Here is a 17,662-nt window from a genome sequence, read left to right as displayed (position 1 = left end):
CAGCACCCTTGTCCTTTCTCAGTCCTAGAACTGATGCTTGCCACTGTCGACTGGAAAATAATGTACAGTGTAAGACCAGTGAGTTTCAGTTTTATTCAGGGACCTTACTGAGGACTATAGCCCGGGCTATAGCCCAGAGCTTTTCAGATAGCTCTGAGGAACTGCTCTGAAGAGGTAGGGATTGGGGGAGCCAGTATATATATGATTTTTTTGGCTGGGAAATACACGTAGTCAAGCATATATATTGGTAAAAGATTACTGCTAATCACATATACAGAAAAAACCCAAATATCTCAAGATGATTATTTTTGTGCTTATCTATATATGGGAAGATGCAAGAATCTGGGGTCATTGAAATTCTTCCTTACATACGCATCTTAACTACTTAGGGGCCCATATATTCAAAAAACAAAACGCTTCATCCTGAATTCCTTTCAGGGTGTAACATCCTTTGTTTACACAACTTATCATAAAACTGCTGATGTGGCAAATAAGACAAATGCCAGAATCCTTGGAAGTATCAAATGAATTAAAAGTCACCACTGTCTTCAGTAAGTAAATTTTTGAAAGGAGATCCTAAAGAATGAGATGTAGGGGATGGCATCTACCTTAACATCTGTTCCCTACAGAGACTGGAAGGCAGGTGGAGAGAACTACATAAAGATTAGACAAAATCCAACAAACATAACGTGTTGTATTAGGGAAAGGTATAAATAACTACAGAATTTACCAAAAGGCCTGCACAGCCCTGCTTAATAATGTGGATTTTATTCAGAATCAAAGTCAACTATTATCTCCATCTAAAGACATCTTTGATTACTTTCTTGAACTCAATAGCTTCCTCCACAACACTTCTGCCACCAGGGCCCCACTCTCACTTTTCTCCCTCCTATGTATGTGGCCCTCTGCTATGCTCTTGTCACTCTTCTTAGGCTTCCTGTGTGCTCCTCCAAGCATTAGACCAACCACTCCCTGGATGTTTTCAGTCTGATGACTCTGGCACTACAATATGTTCAAAACTAAACTTACCATATTTCTCCAGTAATGCTTAGCTCATTACTTTGTACCTCCTTGTCTTATCTAGACTTTGGCAGTGGTCTCCAAATTTGCCTTCCTGCCCTTGGTCTTGCTTTATCCAATCCATTTACCACTCAGCCCCCAGAGAGACCTCATAAAAATATAAATTATTCAATAGCTTTCCTTTTTTGCCTGGGATAAAGTCCAAAGTCAATAGCTTTCCTGCCTTTGGTGTTGCATCCAAAAAGTGATCACCAAATCCAAAGTCATCAAGATTTTCTCCTATGTTATTTTCCAGGAGTTTTATAGTTTTGTGTTTTATATTTAGGTCTGTAATCCATTTTGAGTTAATTTTTCTGATAGGTATAAGGTCTAGATTCATTTCTTTCCATGTGATGTCCAATTGTTCCAGCACCATTTGTTGAAAAGACTATCTTTTCTCCATTGCATTGCCTTTGCTCCTTTGTCAAAGATCAGATCAATATAATTGACTATATGTAGCTCTATTCCTGGGCTTTTGTAAGGGAAACTATTTTTCTCCTCTACTCACAGAATACTTCACTTCTAGGCACTTCCAAGTCATCAGATGTTGGGTTTTTTCAGTCTCCATACAGGATTTCATATCCGATTCTTCACCATGCCTGCTGTAATCTGTTGGCAGTGATGTAACAAAATACCACAGACTGGGTGGCTTATAAACAACAGAAATTTATTGCTCACAGTTCTGGAGGCTGGAAGTCTGAAATCAGGGTGCCAGCACAGTCAAGTGAGGACCCTATTCCTGGTCGAAGACTTCTAATTGTATCCTCACATAGCAGATGGGAAAATAGAGCTCTCTTGGGCTTCTTCTATAAGGGCACTAATACCATTCATGAGGGCTCCATCCTTGGGACCTAACCAAAAGGCCCCAGCTACTAATACCATCACATGGGGCTTTAGGATTTTAACATATGAATTTTAGGGAGACACAAACATTCAAACCATAGTAATGCCCAATCCCCAATTCTTTTCTATCTATTGTGCAGAATGTACTGTTTTGGTTTTTAAATTTCCTAATCCAATTGTAATAGTCCTTCCATCTGTCATTAAAATAACACAATCATTTAGCCTTCCTTTAAGATGATGTCTACATCATGCCAGCTTTGGTATGGTCATCGTTCTCATGATCATTATCTGAACTCTTAGCAAATACTGTCACACATTCATAGTGTCAAAATTAAACTAGCACTATCTCAACACAAAGCACAATTGTCAATCTACAGGCCAAGTCAAAGAGAGCTGCTAACACTGACACTCCAAATACATTTAAGTTGTACACTTCAGGTGCATCACTTAGAGTAACGCACAAATAGATAATCAATTATTGTGACTACAAATCATGATTGCCAACAACAGCAGCAAGGAACAACAACAAAAAAAAACAACAGCAACTCTGGAAGACATAATCTATGCTGTATCCACTCGATACTAAAAATAGTGTCACTTTCAGCTATTTGGGCATCTACCACATGGACTTATACTTTCTCCCCCAACCTTCAGCATTCATTGCCTAAAACTGGGATTTTTTGTGTACCAGCTTCCAGGAATGCAGGATTTTCAGTGCTAACTCAACAGTCCTGGGCAAATCAGAACTGTTGGTCACTCTCCTCAGTTCAGTGTAGTTAGGAAGTTTTAAAACCAAACCCTCCCATCCACAGCAACTTCAATTGTTTAGCCACTGTTTACATAAACCATATCTAAACCCCAGTGATAGGGTTGTTGTGATGAGGGAAGATCTAGGAAAGGTAAACTCCTCTTTTAGAGTGCCCAGTTTCTCTTTCATAACAAAAGAACACCTCAACTCCTCCAAATTAAATATAGTCACTCATGGCCTTTCCCAACCAAAAGCAAAAGCATCTCCATGTATTGTATATTGGTCTGATATGATTTCAAATCCACTTTTTTATGACTTAAGTTGTTTTAATCCACTTGTTTATGACAAAGACAAACAAAAAGGAAGTTGTTTTTAGATGTAAAGTTGTTTCCACATAAGAATGAAATAAGCTGTGTCAGGATGTCATCATCTCATCGGTGGGGTTAATAAGCACTCAGAGCTCAGCTGCTGAGAGGATGAGCTGGGGGGTTATCAGTAAAAACACATGAAGAAGCAACTAGGATGAGGGGACATTTAGACTATAAATACCCAGAATGTGTAGGGACAATCCGAGAGTTTCGGTTTGGGCAAAGCTAACCTTTGCTGATCTAGCTGTCTGAAGACTGTTGACAAAAAATTAGTTGAGTCAATCAAAAAAAATTGAGTTTTGGGCTTCCCTGGTGGCACAGTCGTTGAGAGTCCGCCTGCCGATGCAGGGAACACGAGTTCGTGCCCCTGTCCGGGAAGATCCCACATGCCGCGGAGCGGCTGGGCTCGTGAGCCATGGCCACTGAGCCTGCGCGTCCGGAGCCTGTGCTCCGCAACGGAAGAGGCCACAACAGTGAGAGGCCCGCGTACCGCAAAACAAATAAATAAATAAATAGAGTTTTATTTGAACCAACTTGAGAATTATAACCTGGGAGACACTCTTTCAGAAAGCTCTAAGGACTGACTGTTCCCCCTGTTAGAAGTCAAACACAGTTAAATACTTTCAGAAACAAAGAGTTATATATCAGAGAAAATATATTGATAGTTTACATAGTCTAGATCTGCACATACAAGGTGATTAGTGGGTGATCGTGACCCCCTACAGGAAAAGGAAAGGAATATTTTCTCCTAAGGAGTTATCTTGCTGGCACTGGGAGAAAATTGCTCTTTTTGGTCCAGCAGGCATTCTTTTGTCTTCTAAGGAGATCTGGTTAATGTATGGTGCAGATGTACGATGCACACTAAAGGGAGGGGCTAGTGGCAGAAAGGGGCAGGGAGAGAATTTTATGTTTGAATTTTTTTTCTTGTCCTGCCTTAAAATAATTTTATTTCATCAAGACCTTGGGACATTGGCTCCTGCAGTGGTAAAGGAGACTCTTACTGGTGGTGGCAGAAAGCCTGCAGCGCCCCACCAGGATCTTCTAGCAGCTTATACCTGCGCCCTCGTTCCCTAGCAACCTGCTATAGCAACAGGGAACTTTTCACTTTCGGTTTGCTAGCAGCTGGACCTCAGCTCCTGATTGGTTAAGCCCACTCTCCCGAGAACCAACCTCAGAGAAAAGGTACACCTCAGGCGAAATGGGACTTCGTCATCTCCCCTCGCCTGCAACAATAGTGTAATTAATCTATCATATCTTTGTAGTGTTATTTCTTTATTGCCTTATTAAGAGACGTTATCATGTATGCTGTTGGCTTGTGAAATTATAATTCTTGTAGTGAACTTGTGTTAATCAAACTATTGGTAAAGACAGTATCAGTCTCTAAGCTTAATTTGCTGTCCCCAAAACAAAACAGCATGATCTAAATTCATTCATTACAACTAAACAACATTGCCCCAGCCCTGGCTTTGCTGTTGGAGGCCACACCCAGGTGATGGAGGCCCACACTTCCAGTTCACACAGAGTCATAAAGCTTCTCTAAAGCACATCCTTGGAGGCAGAGTCAAGACGGAGGTGTGAGAAGACATGGAGTTAGAGTCCCCCCACAACTAGGGCACCTGCCGGCCTCTGGTGGGGGACTCTGATGCCCAAGGAGACGGGAGGAACCCCAAAGTGAACTGGTAGGACGTAGGGGGACTGAGGGGGAAGAGAAGTGGAGACCAGACAGGATCCACGCCCCTAAGGCAAGGGAGATCAGGAGATGCAGGTTGGGAGGGGCCCTCCCAGACCTGAGGAGCAGGAGAGGAGAGGAAGGCGTTTGCCCCGCCCACTCGAGCCCAGGAAGCCTGCTGGACTCCCAGGTGAGGTCCCCTGTCCTCTGAGACCAGGGGTGGGGGGCACGTCTGGGCCCCTTCTGTTCCTTGAGCTAAAGTCCCACCCTCCACAGCCCCTAGTGCCTTTTCCAGCCCTATGCTTTCCTAAGCATAGGCCCTGCTCACCACCCAAACCTCGCCCTTGCTTAGGCCCCACCCTCCACAGCCAAGGCCTCCCCCCCCCCCCGCTTTGTTTTTTTTTCTTTACCCTCCTCCTCTTTTTTACTATTGTGGTACTGATGTACCTTCCAGTTGTTGATTCATCTATATTTTTATTTTTATATTCTTCCTAACATATCTGTTACTTTCCTAATCTAATTTTATTTTTTACTTTGTTATTCTCTCTTCTCTCTCTTTTTTTTTTTTTTTTTTTTGCTGCCCCAGGCGGCTTGCGGGATCATGGTTCACGAGTCTGGGGTGAGGCCGAAGCTCCTGCAGTGAGAGCTCCAAGTCTGAACCACTGGACTAACAGAGAACCTCAGATCCCAGGGAATATTCATCAGAGTGAGGTCTCACAGAGTTCCTCATCTCAGCACCAAGATCCAGCTCTACCCAAATGCCTACAAAACCCAGTGTTGGAAGCCTCAGGACAAACACCCAGTAAGACAGGAACACAATCACACTCATTAAAAAAAAAAAAAAAAAGAGATGGCCAAAAACTATGTCACAGCTGAAGGAGCAAGGTGAAAACGTACAAGACCAAATAAATGAAGAGGAAACAGGCAATCTACCTGAAAAAGAATTCAGAGTAAGGATAGTAAAGGTGATCCAGAATCTTGGAAATAAAATGGAGGTACAGATTGAGAAAATACAAGAAATGTTTAATAAAGATCTAGAAGAACTAAAGAACAAACAGAGATGAACAATACAATAATTGAAATGAAAACTACACTAGAAGGAATCAATAACAGAATAACTGAGGCAGAAGAATGAATAAGTGAGCTGGAAGACAAAATGGTGGAAATAACTGCCAAGGAGCACAATAAAGAAAAAAAGAATGAAAAGAATTGATGACAATCTCATAGGCCTCTGGGACAACACTAGAAGCAGAAACATTTGAATTATAGGGGTCCCAGAAGAAGAAGAGAAAAAGAAAGGGTCTGAGAAAATATTTGAAGATGTTATAGTCCAAAACTTCCCTAACATGGGAAAGGAAAGTCACCCAAGTCCAGAAAGCGCAGAGAGTCCCATACAGGATAAACCCTAGGAAAAACACACCAAGACACATATTAATCAAACTAACAAAAATTAAATTCAAAGAAAAAATATTAAAAGCCGCAAGGGAAAAACAAAAAATAACATACAAAGGAATCCCCCTAAGGTTATCAGCTGATTTTTCAGCAGAAACTCTGCAGGTCAGAAGGGAGTGGCAGACTATACTTAAAGTGATGAAAGAGAAAAACCTACAACCAAGATTACTCTACCCAGCAAGGATCTCATTCAGATTTGATGGAAAAGTCAAAAGCTTTTCAGACAAACTAAAGCTAAGAGAATTCAGCACCACCAAACCAGCTTTACAACAAATGCTAAAGAAACTTCTCTAGGCAGGAAACACAAGAGAAGAAAAACACCCACAAAAACAAACCCAAAACAATTAAGAAAATGGTAATAGAAACATACATATCAATAATAACCTTGAATGTAAATGGATTAAATGCCTCAACCAAAAGACCCAGACTGGCTGAATGGGTACAAAAACAAGACCCATATATATGCTATTTACAAGAGACCCACTTCAGACCTAGGGACACATACAGACTGAAAGTGAAGAGATGGAAAAAGATGTTCCATACAAACGGAAATCAAAAGAAAGCTGCAGTAGCAATACTCATATCAGATAAAATAGACTTTAAAATAAAGACCGTTACAAGAGGTAAGCAGGGACACTACATAATGATCAAAAGATCAATCCAAGAAGAAGATATAAGAATTATAAATATCTATGCACTCAACATAGGAGCACCTCAATACATAAGGCAAATGTTAACAACCATGAAAGGAGAAATCAACAGTAACACAATAATAGTAGGGGATTTTAACACCCCACTTATACCAATGGATAGATCATCCAAACAGAAAATAAATAAGGAAACACAAGCTTTAAATGACATGATAGACCAGATAGATCTAATTGCTACTTATAGAACATTCCACCCAAAAGTGGCAGAATACACTTTCTTCTCAAGTGCACATGGAACATTCTCCAGGATAGATCACATCTTGGGTCACAAATCAAGCCTCGGAAAATTTAAGAAAACTGAAATCATATCAAGTATCTTTTCTGACCACAACACTTTGAGATTGGAAAGAAATTACAGGAAAAAAACTGTAAAAAAAAAAATTCATGGAGGCTAAACAGTGCACTACTAAATAACCAAGAGCTCACTGAAGAAATCAAAGAAGAAATCAAAAACACATAGAAACAAATGACAACAAAAACACGATGATCCAAAACCTATGGGATGCAGCAAAAGCAGTTCTAAGAGGGAAGTTTATAGCAATACAATCTCACCTCAAGAAACAAGAAAAATCTCAAATAAACAATCTAACCCAACACTTAAAACAGTTAGAGAAAGAAGAACAAAGAAAACCCAAAGTCAGTAAAAAGACAGAAATCATAAAGATCAGGGCAGAAATAAATGAAATAGAAATGAAGAAAACAATAACAAAGATCAATAAAACTAAAAGCTGGTTCTTTGAGAAGATAAACAAAATTGATAAACCCTTAGCCAGACTCATCAAGAAAAAATGGGAGAGAATGCAAATCAATAAAATTAGAAATGAAAAAAGAGAAATCATAACTGACACTGCAGAAATACAAAGGATTATAAGAGACTATTGCAAACAACTATATGCCAATATAATGGACAACCATGAAGAAGTGGACAAATTCTTGGAAAGGTACAATTTTTCAAGACTGAACCAGGAAGAATTAGAAAATATAAACAGATCTATCACAAGTAATGAAATTGAAACTCTAATTGAAAGTCTTCCCACAGGGCTTCCCTGGTGGCGCAGTGGTTGAGAGTCCGCCTGCCAATGCAGGGGACACGGGTTCGTGCCCCAGTCCGGGAAGATCCCACATGCCGCGGAGCGGCTTCACCGTGAACCATGGTCACTGAGCATGCGTGTCCGGAGCCTGTGCTCCGCAACGGGGAAGGCCACAGCAGTGAGAGGCCCGCATACCACAAAAAAAAAAAAAAAAAAAGTCTTCCCACAAACAAAAGTCCAGGACCAGATGGCTTCACAGGCAAATTCTATCAGACATTTAGAGAAGAGCTAACACCCATCCTTCTCAAACTCTTCCAAAAAATTGCAGAGGGAGAAACACTCCCAAATTCAGTCTATAAAGCCACTATCACCCTGATACCAAAACCAGAAAAAGACGTCACAAAAAAGAAAATTATAGACCAATATCATTGATGAACATAGATGTAAAAATCCTGAACAAAATACTAGCAAACAGAATCCAACAGCACATTAAAAGGATCATACACCATGATCAAGTGGGGTTTATCCCAGGGATGCAATGATTCTTCAATATATGCAAATCAATCAATGTGATACGCCACATTAACAAATTAAGGAATAAAAACCATATGATCATCTCAATAGATGCAGAAAAAGTTTTTGACAACATTCAACACCCATTTACTCTAAAAACTCTCCAGAAAATGCGCATAGAGGGAAGTTACCGCAACATAATAAAGGCTATATATGACAAACCTACAGCAAGCATCATACTCAATGGTGAAAAACTGAAAGCATTTCCACTAAGATCAGGAACAAGACAAGGATATCCACTCGGCCACTCTTATTCAACATAGTTTTAGAAGTCCTAGCCACAGCAATTGGAGAAGAAAAAGAAATAAAAGAAATACAAATTGGAAAAGAAGAAGTAAAACTGTCACTGTTTGCTGATGACCTAATACTATACATAGAAAATGTATATGCCACCAGAAAACTACTCAAGCTAATCAATGAATTTGGTAAGGTTGCAGGATACAAAATTAATACACAGAAATCTCTTGCATTCCTATACACTAATGATGAAAAATCAGAAAGAGAAATTAAGGAAACACTCCCATTTACCATTGCAACAAAAAGAATAAAACCCCTAGGAATAAACCTACCTAAGGAGACAAAAGACCTGTATGCAGAAAACTATAAGACACTGATGAAAGAAATTAAAGATGATACCAACAGATGGAGAGATATACCATGTTCTTGGATTGGAAAAATCAATATTGTGAAAATGACTATACTACCCAAAGCAATCTACAGATTCAATGCAATTCCTATCAAATTACCAATGGCATTTTTTATGGAACTAGAACAAAATATCTTAAAATTAGTATGGAGACACAAAAGACCCCGAATAGCCAAAGCAGTCTGGAGGGGGAAAAAATGGAGCTGGAGGAATCAGACTCCCTGACTTCAGACTATACTATAAAGCTACAGTAATCAAGACACATGGTACCAGCACAAAAACAGAAACATAAATTAATGGAACAAGATAGAAAGCCCAGAGATAAACCTACATACCTATGGTCAACTAATCTATGACAAAGAAGGCAAGGATATACAATGGAGAAAAGACAGTGTCTTCAATAAGTGGTGCTGGAAAAACTGGACAGCTACATGTAAAAGAATGAAATTAGAACATTCCCTAATACCATACAAAAAAATAAACTCAAAATGGATTAGAGACCCAAATGTAAGACCGGACACTATAAAACTCTTAGAGGAAAACATAGGAAAAACACTCTTTGACATAAATCACAGCAAGATCTTTTTTGATCCACCTCCTAGAATAATGGAAATAAAAACAAAATAAAGAAATGGGACTGAATTAAACTTCAAAACTTTTGCACAGCAAAGGAAACCATAAACAAGATGAAAAGACGACCCTCAGAATGGGAGAAAATATTTGCAAACGAATCAACGGACAAAGGATTAATCTCCAAAATATATAAACAGCTCATGCAGCTCAATAGTAAAAAAACAAACAACCCAATCCAAAAAATGGGCAGAATACCTAAATAGAAATTTCTCCAAAGAAGACATACAGATGGCCAAGAAGCACATGAAAAGCTGCTCAACATCACTAATTATTAGAGAAATGCAAATCAAAACTACAATGAGGTATCACCTCATGTCAGTTAGAATGGGCATCATCAAAAAACCTCCAAACAAGAAATGCTGGAGAGGGTGTGGAGAAAAGGAACCCTCTTGCACTGTTGGTGGGAATGTAAATTGATACAGCCACTATGGAGAACAGTATGGAGGTTACTTAAAAAACTAAAAAGAGAACTACCATATGACCCAGCATATGGTATATGGTATATGGTATACTGGGCATATACCCAGAAAAAATCATAATTCAAAAAGACACATGCACCCCAATGTTCATTGCCGCACTATTTACAATAGCCAGGTCAGGGAAGCAACCTAAATGCCCATCGACAGACGAATGGATAAAGAAGATGTGGTACATATATACAATAGAATATTAGTCAGCCATAAAAAGGAACGAAATTGGGTGATTTGTTGAGACGTGGATGGATCTAGAGACTGTCATACAGAGTGAAGTAAGTCAGAAAGAGAAAAACAAATATCATATATTAATGCATATATGTGGAACCTAGAAAAATGGTACAGATGAACCGGTTTGCAGGGCAGAAATTGAGACAGAGATGTAGAGAACAAACGTATGGACACCAAGGGGGGAAAGCCGCAGAGGGTGAGGGTGGTGGTGTGATGAATTGGGCGATTGGGATTGACATGTATACACTGATGTGTATAAAATTGATGACTAATAAGAACCTGCTGTATAAAAAAAATAAAATAAAATTCAAAACTTAAAAAAAAAAAGAACGCTACCTAACACCATACACAAAAATAAACTCCAAATGGATTCAAGACTTAAATGTAAAAGCAGACACTAAAAACTCTTAGAGAAAAACATAGGAAAAACACTCTTTGACATAAACCACAGCAAGATCTTTTTGAACCACCTCATGGAGTACTGGAAATAAAAACAAAAATAAACCAATGGGACTTAATTAAACTTAAAAGCTTTTGCACAGCAAGGGAAACCATAAAGAAGAAAAAAAAACAACCCTCAGAATGGGAGAAAACATTTGCAAATGAAACAACAGACAAAGGATTAATCTCCAAAATATACAAACAGCTCATGCAGCTCAATATCAAAAAAACACACAACCCAATCCAAAAATGGGGAGAAGATCTAAATAGACATTTCTCCAAAGAAGATATACAGATTGCCAACAAACACATGAAAAGATGCTCAACATCACTAATCATTAGAGAAATTCAATCAAAACTACAATGAGGTATCACCTCACACCAGTCAGAATGGCCATCATCAAAAAACCTCCAAACAAGAAATGCTGGAGAGGGTGTGGAGAAAAGGGAACCCTCTTGCCCTGTTGGTGGGAATGTAAATTGATACAGACACTATGCAGAACAGTACGGAGGTTCCTTAAAAAACTAAAAATGGAACTACTATGTAACCCAGGAATCCCACTACTGGGCATATACCCTGAGAAAACCATAATTCAAAATGAGACATGTACCACAATGTTCATTGCAGCACTGTTTACAATAGCCAGGACATGAAACCAACCTAAATGTCCATCGACAGATGAATGGATAAAGAAGATGTGGTGCATATATACAATGGAATATTAGCCATAAAAAGAAATGAAATTGAGTTGTTTGTAGTGAGGTGGATAGACGTAGAGCCTGTCATACAGTGAAGTAAGTCAGAAAGAGAAAAATAAATAGAGTATGCTAAAGCATATGTATGGAATCTAAAAAAAAAATGGTACTGATGAACCTAGTTGCAGGGCAGGAATAAAGAGGTAGACATAGAAAATGGACTTGAGGACGTGGGGTGGGAGGGTGAAGCTGGGGCGAAGTGAGAGTAGCATCGACATATATACACTACTGAATGTAAAATAGTTGGCTGGTGGGAAGCAGCTGCATAGCACAGGGAGATCAGCTTGATGCTTTGCATGACCTAGAAGGGTAGGATAGGGAGGATGGGAGGGAGGCTCAAGAGGGAGGGGATAGGGGGACATGTGTATGCATATGGCTGATTCCCTTTGTTGTGCGACAGAAACTAACACAGTATTGTGAAGCAGTTATACTCCAATAAAGATCTATTAAATAAATAAAGCACATCCTCTAGCTTCCTACTCCAAGTGCAGGGGAGGGAACTGGGTAGAGGCCCACAGGCTTGCCTGACCTGGAGAAAGAAAATGCTGAGCTTCCAGGAAACAAAGCGATCCCAATGATGATTGTAACTCAGCTTCCTTTGTGCCTGCAGCATGGCTGGATGACCAATCAACGGGTTGGAAACTCCAGGGCTACCCCGTTTGGGGCCAGATTTACCATGTAACCTCAGGCACCCCTCACTGCTCTCTGCTTTGGTGACTTAGTCTGCAATCTGGGGGCAAAGATCAAAGTATTGTTACCGAGGGGATATACAAATTACAGATGACTTCAGAGCCTGCTGAAAATAGGAAACAGGGAAGACTATAGAAGAGAACAGGACAAAGAACTGCTTAGAGGAAAATATGCAAATATTTGGAACATAACTTGGGTTTATCTGTGTTTGGAATGGAGACAGATTTATATCCTCTTTTTTAATAGGGGGTGGTGGTCAGAAGTATAAAGAAGAGGAGAGTAAAGGAATTTGGGGAAGGGGGTGGTAGACCCCACCCCCAGTCTGGGAGCTGTGCCTCACAACTATTCAAAAAAATAGGAGAGCGTCCTTCCACCTTTTCTGGACAAAGCTAGTTTACCTACAGTCACCTCTTGTCTATTCTATCTCACCCCTGCTGATTACGCATTTCTTTGTTGAGTCTACTTTTGTGATCCTAAAACATATGCAAAACCAACTATATCGGTTGAAATTGTAATTTCAATGACAGACTGCATTTTAATTTACAGTTAATCTATCGCAGTTTCCAGTATTTCAATTCATGCTGTAAGTGAATACTTTCTATTTAAATACTTATACTAGACACAAAGAAAAATAATGAACTAATAGTGTCTTCAACCTCAAAGTATTGGAGACAATTAATTGGAGTCAAGACAAAATCGCAGAAAAAACCCCAGCACATCACTGTAAGGGACAGGCAGGTCAGTGTTAACTTGGGCAGTACCAACGGCAGGCCCTGTAGGGGTGGCCTGAGGAACAGAGATCAGGGAGGGTTGGATGAATCACAGAATTCCAGAAGAACCTGAGGATCAACAGGGCTTAGGTGGTCTCAGAAGGAGAAGCAATCTTTGTTTCAGGTGTCAAAGATAAAGTCAGATTTTAGTTAAAGCGGCGGACACAGATTTTATTCAGTAACCACTGACAGAAGGGGAAAGAGCTGAGCTCCACCCCGATTTGTGCAGAGCGGACTGGGTGCTTTTAAAGGGAGAATAAGGGAACAGGGAGGGGCAGTGGGTGGAGGCTCAAGTAGAGTCAGGGAAGTGAAAAATTATAAAACGCCTAGTAAAAGTGGGTCAGTGTCAATGTGATTAGGCCGGTTGTGTCTGCCAGCTGGCAATCTTAAAATTAGGATTCTGTCTTTCCTGACGATTACATATCAAAGGAATGGCTTTCACGTCCTTGAGAAAGACCCAGTCTTCCGTGTCGCTCAAATAAAACTCTTTTCTATTCCTGTTATAGACTGTTTATGATTTTTCCTGTCGACAAAGCATGCCCGACAAAAGAGGGAACTCTGATCTCCTGAGTTAGGAGTGAGGAGGGGACATGTTTGGCTTTAGGCTGCGTTGACTGAGATGTTGGAGAGACAGCAGGTAGAGAAGTCCAGTAGGTAATCTGAGCCTGGAGGCAGACAGGACTGAAGGTCCGGTGGGCACCCTGCGTGTAAAGACGATGGAGGCTGTGAACATGGGTGAGCTCTCCAGTGGGGGAGCTGAGCAGAGGCCTGGAACAGTAAACTCTGGGGAAGGAGAAGGGGGAGGAGTAAGAAAAAACAGGGACTAGCTTAAAGGGCTGGTCCGTCAGAAAATTAAGATGGGGTAACAAAGAAAATTAAGATGGAGACAGTCGGAAGGCAGGACGTAAAGGCTAGTCCTGGCGCTCGAGTGGGAAGACAGACGTGGAGCAGTGAGAGCTGTGCTGGGAGCGCAGGGGGCTCTCAAGGTGGGGTTGGGTGGAGTTAGGGAAGGCATCTTCCAGGAGGACAAGCGGCACTGAATCTAGACCTGAAGGCTGAGTAATGTTAACTAGAGAAACCAGTGGGTTTGAATTCAAAAATGCATATATTTTTGTGTCCACTCCTTTGTTTCTTGACTACCGTTTCTGGCCATCATTGTGATACATGAACAACATCCAATCTTGGGGAAACTACATTTCTACGTCTTACCCAGTAGACATACAACACTCAGAAGCCTAAGAAGCCCAAGTCATTTATGTGGCTTCACTTAGAACTGCATTTCTTCTGAAATTTCAAATTCCAGTCTACTCTCTCTTCAGCCACAACCTCTAAATATTCATCTGGAATCCTCTGCACCCCCCACCTGCCCCCTAACACCCCGGGTCCAGCCAGCCATCTCCTGACCTTTCTTCTACCTGCCTCCCTGTCGCAGATGCAGGATCACCTGGCACCTTTGCCCTCCTCTCCCTGGTTCCTGGTCTTCCACCCCAGCAACCCCAGACCTTGGGTCATTCCTGTCTTCTCTACAACACTTGCGGGCTGCTGGAGAAACATAAGGCACCAGGCAGACAGCATCACCACAAGTGGCGATATCCAGCTGTGGGCAGAGTACTCAAGGCTGTGTGGCCGTCCTCCACTTGTCCTGGACCTTCTCCCTCTCCCAGGCTCTTCACCAGCCATGCTACATCATTCCCCCTCTCCCAAGGCCTGTCCTGCTCCTCTTAGCTGATGACTTCCCCTCCTGCCTCATAGAGAAAGGAAAAGACATCACACACATTCTCACCATCTCATCTCACATGTGCTTCCTCTTCGGGAATTCCCCAGGCTGGCCAGCCCTCGCCGTTCCCTCTGTAAAGCACACTGACCACTGTCAGGGGAGGGCAAGGGAGAGGCAAGTGAGGCAGTCGTTTGAGGCACAAAATTTAAGGGGGCACCAAAAAAGCACAGTAATCAAAATAAATATTTTAAACAATACTTTTGAAAAATAAAAAATAATGCAAAAAAATCCATGATGAACAAAACATCAAAATTTTAAATGGGGACAATCTCCAACTCTGCACTTCCTTAGCCCTGCCTCACTCCTCTCACCCTAATCCCATCCTGCTGCATGTAGCCCACTGGTGCTGAATATTGCTCACTGAAAAGTAATCTTGACTCTGCATTCGTATGCACATCATGGAAACAAAGTTTCATCAAGAAACATTTACACTTACTATATTCAATACATATTTTCACTCAAAAAAATTTTTTTGTTGATGGTTACCCACCAAACTCCATAAACCTTTTAGTGGAGAACTGCAATTTGAAGAAACCACCAGTAGAGGGATCCAAAGTTCTCTCCTACTGTAAAGGGATCATCTCACCTTTTGGTCATGGACAAAACAAAAACAAACCCCAAAGTTCCATAAAGATAATGTAATCCAAAGGGAAGACTAGGGGAGTAGAATTAGGAGATATTATATGACTGTCAGAAAAATAAAGAAGTCATTTAATCATTCCGCTCTGACTCCAGGTTCCTCTTGTTGGGGAAATAAAGGATTGTAATGAAACCTACCCGTCTGAGTGTCCCTTTATCATATCTATGGAAACACACTCAAACTGTAGGTCTCTTATTCTAGTCTGAATAGTTTCATATGAGTTAGGAAAAAGGACTGGTGTTTTCATTAAAAAATCAATCTGATATTCAAAATGTCTCATGAATCATCAGTATTAAAGGTGAAAGTGTCAGGTTTAAAAGCTATGAACTTAAACTTAAAGGATCCTCTGGGAAGCCACAGTAAAAATCAGTTTTACTCCTTTGTACCTTTTAGTCTTTCAAGTCCCATGGTAGGACAATTCTTGGCTCTTGCCCAGGAATGGCACAAGAAAGATAAAATTACCTGTAAATTCTTAATGTTACATAGATTTCTACATTCTAAGTTTTTTTTTCCCCCTAGCTTCTTCTAATGATCTATTGCTCATTAAACAAATTTGTCCCTGCTAAAACCAGTCCAGGAGCCAAATGCGCATGTTAAAAGAAGTTACAAATCACCCAGAATTTATTGGAAAGCTTGTAATTTCAACTTTGTAGATTTTTCTCAGGAAACCCATTGCAGCAACTGGTGCTGAGAAGTGTAAATATTTCCTATTTGATGGTAATTGCTTATCCTATCTTCAGGAAGGGAACAACCTGAAGTTTGAATTTATAACCCACATTTTACGTGTGGAAAATTATGTGTTCTCTCAGTTGTTACATCATTTATCAGTTCAAATTTGAGGGTTTCCAATTTGCTTGTCCCCTCCACAAAAACCACAATTCTACTCACCAGCTGTCTTCCCGTGTTTTGTGGCTGTGACGTAGGCTTTGGAACTTTAGCTCACATCGTGGGCAAAGATTAGGGGCTATTTGGGGTTACCCCTTCACGAAGAATACATTTAGAGAGTTAGTTCTTGATGAGTGTTAGTCCAAAGACTTAAAATTCCAACTTAGCACGGATGTGAGACCTAGGCGAAACTTGGGTTACGTTACCATTTCTCACTGTTGGCCACTTGAAACCCACCGAGTGTGGCCAGCAACAAAATCCACACCTACACACCTAATAACTTTCTTCATAAGATACACATGGGGTAGGTTTCGATTCACTGATGTGGAAAGATAAAGGCAGCAAAATGGCAAATGAACAAATAGGCAAAGACAAGCCCTGAGTCTTTACTAAGGGAACTGGTGGCACAGGGATTGAGGAGCATTATTATATTTTAAAGGAGTTAGGTCTTCCTACTCTAACCCATCATCATTGCTATAAAAGGGCCTGCTCTGTTTCACATCCCTAGAGACACAGTTTCCGTCACTCACGGAGCAGGGCTGCGGAGTCAGAAACTGGCTGCACTTTCATCCGTGACTCATCAGTTTCCCTAATGGCCTCTGGCCTTAGAGCCAGGAGCCTGGACCTGAATTCTAAGCCAGCAATTTAACCTCAGTCAAGTCACTTAACTAGTCTGAATCCTAAGTTCAGCGGTATGCTGGCAAATATTTTAAAACTGGCTCTCAAGGGTTCAAGGGGAAGGGTTGTGGACTTACAGCTTTTGCTGATTTCCTTGGTGTAAATACTCCCACCGTGGCCAATCTCAAGCTGCCAAGATGAAGTCACTTAATGGAAGGGGAGCTGGGAAGAAATATATGCCATCGGCTCTCCTGAGCACGTCCTAATTGTTACCAACCAGCGTCCTTGGACCCTTTAATCAGTATAAATTGATAAGAGGCCAGAGAAGGAATTCAGGCAAGGCTTTATTGGGACTCTTGCTGTAGCAGGAGGGAGCAAAAACAAGTAACAGGTGCCCTTGCTCCATCTGGAAAGAGCGTGAGCTGGTCCCTTAAATGAGGTGAGTGTAGGGGTGGGTCTCTGGGTGGGGCCAGAGGCGTGGCTTAGGTGGTCTGCCCACCCCCTTGGTGGTGCTGCGTGCAGGGATCATGCGTAGTACCCTTGCTCCTGGCACCTCAGAAGTGACAGTTGGTTTTAGGCCTTTTTGCATCTTATTGTTCATAATTTGCCCCAACTGCACATGCACGCACTTATCTTTAGTCCCTTAAGA

This window comes from Globicephala melas, chromosome 4, assembly GCF_963455315.2.
Source record: "Globicephala melas chromosome 4, mGloMel1.2, whole genome shotgun sequence".
NCBI classification, from domain to species: domain Eukaryota; kingdom Metazoa; phylum Chordata; class Mammalia; order Artiodactyla; family Delphinidae; genus Globicephala; species Globicephala melas.
This window is presented reverse-complemented; position numbering follows the sequence as displayed.